The following is a 4,265-nucleotide window of genomic DNA, read 5'->3' on the forward strand; positions in this document are numbered from 1 at the left end:
TGTTAATCCTACCTCTTCCTTATACCTTTCTCTTTTGATGACTTGATAATTGGTGTTTCCTGGAAATAAAACTATTGTCAAAGCTTTTCCAAGAAACTCTCTATTTCAGGTGCATTCCATGTCTGCTTTCATGTTGGAATTCTGTTGCTCATTCTCATCCTTTAAGCAAAAAAAGGCTATGCATTCACAAAGTTTCTTAAACAGTAGCTATCACCCTACTAATATGGGTAACATATCTCCTAATAATGACTATTAAAAGTGCCTTGTGAAATAAGGTCTCAAATTTGTTTTGGATTAGTCAGTTATTCTGCTGGCTTAGTCTCTGATGTGCATATGAGTCTGAGAAACTCAAATACCCATATCCAATATAGTGATTCTAAATGATAAGATGATTTCTATACAAATAATCACTACTTTATGCTTATACGAGGTTTTTTCTGAAAGCTACTTTTGAATGCTCTGGAAAATCCTCAAGAATATATATCATTGGCTGTATCTCTGATACAGCATTTTCCCATATTCCTGTCAAAAACAACTAAGGAAATTCTTTAATATCTAAGATATCACATTCATTTATAATTAAGTCAAATTTTCTTTTAGAAAATGGGATACATAAATTCTAGAAATTATTTTTAATAATAGCTGAACTTACTGTTTTAAGTATCAAATAAAGATCCATTTGTGAAATAAATTACTCAATTAAGTTTTGGTCACACATTTTAGAAGGAAGAAATTTGTATTCCAGGATAAATCTTTTTTTAAGCATAGAGAATTGTTAAAATTTAATCACTAATAAACTAAAACAAGCCCATAAAGTTATGTAAACTTAAGTACTTCACTTTTGGATTGAATTTATTTCAAGTAAGAGTTCATTGCTATTCTGGCATAATCAGCAACTGGCCTTCATCAACTTGCAATAATGATACCGATATAAAATTATAGTTATTACATGTTCACAATATTGAAGCATTAGTCTCAATCTAATTCTATTCTCAGAGCCTATGCCAGGTATCAGTCTCTAGGTTAGAGATCCTTAAAACCACATTCTGGTGTGGTTTTAGCAGTTAAGCTGCAAAGCATATGAAATTGTAGTTTTCATTTATTAAGGTTTAATTTGTAAACTATTTGAATTAGACACACCTGAATTCTATCATACAATGAAGAGTATTTTCCAATGCAAAATTTTCTGAATTTTATAAAAATAATGCTTTTCCTCCCAAACATGGTGTTCAGGCATTAGAGCGAGAGTTGTAAATAAAAAGCAGAGAAACATAATAATTGAAAGGGTTGAATGGCTTCCATTTTCACTTTTTCCAAAGACTCTGGAAGAAAACCTGTAAAAATGAGTCCATTTATAAATCTAAGAAATTTGGAAAACACCTGTAGTTTCATCAGCTGCTAATTCAGGATCTATATTGTGAAAAACATTTTTCTTAAAAAAAAATCTAAAGTTCTTTTCAGATATTTCTATTTGTAAGAAAACATTTTGATATTAGAAAATTTGATTTTAATTAAATTAGAAAACATAGCATTCTTATGAGTGAATTATAAAAACGTCTTGTTTCCTTAATGTTTAAATTCTATATTTATATTCTTTTCCAATAGTTATAATCTCATTAAATTCCAATTCTTTATTAATTTCTCATTTTCTTTACTTTTGAAACTTTCTCCAGGACTTCAAAAACCCTTTAGACATCACACTATAGCATGCTTCTTGACAGAGCTCAGAAATAAACACTAAATTGTAGAAAGCGATCAATTAATAAAAACTAGAAGATATTCAGATACCGTGGAAACTGGTCAGGTTTTTCAGCCAGTCTCAAAAATAAAATTCCATTTACCTGTGCATAATGTTCTAATGGTTGCAACGGTACCAGGGACAGTGGCGGAGGTGATGGCCGTTCTGATGACGATGATGAAGATTATGATGATGATGGTAGAGTGACAGAGTAAGAGCCTTCTTTTCATTCAAGTGTTACATCCAGTATTGCTTGATTGGCTTTTATGGACTGGGTGAAATGTAAAAAACAAATAAGATGAAACTTGTCTGACTAGTGTTAATGAGACTCACATTTCAATGATTTCAAGAAAGGAGTCATCCAGGAATGACAATTCCCCTGATTTGACTATTTAAAGATAAATAATAGCCCAGTTTGGATTGGTCATCTAAGAGTTACACCCAAGAAACAATTTTGTGGTAAATAGGGATAATCCTAACTCTGTGTTTAACAATTTCATGATGCTGACTTGTTCCTCCTTATTGAAACTAGATATAATCAGGTAGAAGTTTTTGACAAATGACTTTTCATGAGGTTTCAATTCAATATAATATTTCTACCATTACATTATAATAAAATATGAAATTCCATTTAATTGTTGATGATATTTGCATTCCCCTCATTATGTGCATCCTTTCATATATTTGGGGGAAATTTTGGTTTCCACTTATGAGAATCTTGCTCATACAATTAGCTTTTTTTCCTGTTAGGTTACTAATCATTTGTCCTTATGGATATATATGAATTCTACATATACACTGGATAGCAATTTTTATGTTTGTTTCTGAGGATCAGCTCATTAAGTTTGAAGACAATAGTTACAGTTCCAAGACAATATTTACAGTTCCAAGATAATATTTACTAAGTTCCAAGACAATATTTACAGATTTTAAGATTTTTACAGAAATTTCATTTATCTCATGGAATAGTTTGAAAAGTTTCAACAACTTTATCTTGTTTATTAGAATCATTTATCTGTCCATTTATTCATGTCTTCTGTTAAATCTTTTCATTTCACAAATATACACAGTCTAAGTCACATAGTTTTTATATTTACTCTGTTTAATTTCTCTCACAACTGTGATTACTATTTTTATATTCAGATTTCTAATGTTTATTGCTAATGTGTAGGGATGTTACTGATTGGTTTTTGGTAGGGAGCACATCCAGCAAATCTGTTATGTCTCTTATTAATATCAATATTATTAATATTAATGACCCATCTTCATATTCTTTTGAATATTATGTGTAGGTGATTATGTTGTCTGTCAGTACTAGGATTTTGAATCTTTTTCAGATCTTAGGTCTCCTATTTCACTTCTTCCTATGACTTCTTGGCCAAAAACCAAACTGTGCAGAGTTCAGTATGGGTGGCAGTAGGTGGCACACATGTCTTATTCCCAATGTCACTGGAAATGTTTCTAAAATTTGCCATGAAATACATTTACTTTTCTTCATATGGGAAAAATAACATAATCTCCCTTTTTCTGATCAATAAAAATATATCAAAAATGTAAGCCTCTCTACTAAGGAAATCAACTCTAATTACAATTAAAAGGTAAAGGAAATCCATGGGAATAAAATATATTGTTGCTGTTATTCAAGTCACATTATAAAACACTCTTCTTTTATGTCAACAAGATGAAAAAAATGCACTGTGAAAAACCAATGGCCAACATCATACTAAATGGTTGAAAACTGAAATCTTTCACGCTAAAATCAGGAACAAGACAGGGATGCCCACTCCTGTTTAATATAGTTCTGGAAACATTAGCCACAGCAATTAGACAAGAGAAAAAGATAAAAGGAATAAAGATAGGAAAGGAAGAAGTTAAACTGTCATATTTGAGGATGACATGATACTCTATACAGAAGACCCCAAAAACTCCACCAAAAGACTTTTAGACTTCATAAACAAATTCAGTAGAGTAGTTGCATACAAGTTCAACACTCAAAACTCAATAGCATTCTTGTACATGAGTAACAGACTCACTGAGAAAGAAACAGGGGAAACAATCCCTTTCACAATAGCATCCAAAAAAATGAAATACCTAGGAATTAGTCTAATGAAGTAAAAAAATTCTACTCTGAAAACTACAGCACTCTGAAAAAAGAGAAGAGGACTTGAGAAAATGGAAAGACATCCCTTGTTCTTAGGTAGGAAGAATCAATATAGTGAAAATGGCTATACTTCCAAAACTGCTATATAGATTCAATGCAATCCCAATAGAAATTCCAACAACATATTTCACAGAACTAGAGAAAACAATCCAAAAATTCATTTGGAACCAGAAGAGACCTAGAATAGCAAAAGCAACTCTAGTCAGCAAAGACAAGGCAGGGGGTATAACAATCCCCAACTTGAAACTATACTACAAAGCTACTGCAATAAAAACAGCATGGTATTGGCAAAGAAACAAATTGGAAGTTCAAGGGAACAGATTAGAAGATGCAGAAACAACACCAGCCATACTCAGCCACTTCATC

This window comes from Heterocephalus glaber, unplaced genomic scaffold (genome assembly GCF_053883595.1).
Source record: "Heterocephalus glaber isolate CG9 unplaced genomic scaffold, H.glaber_assembly_v1.0 deba00001509, whole genome shotgun sequence".
Lineage (NCBI taxonomy): Eukaryota > Metazoa > Chordata > Mammalia > Rodentia > Bathyergidae > Heterocephalus > Heterocephalus glaber.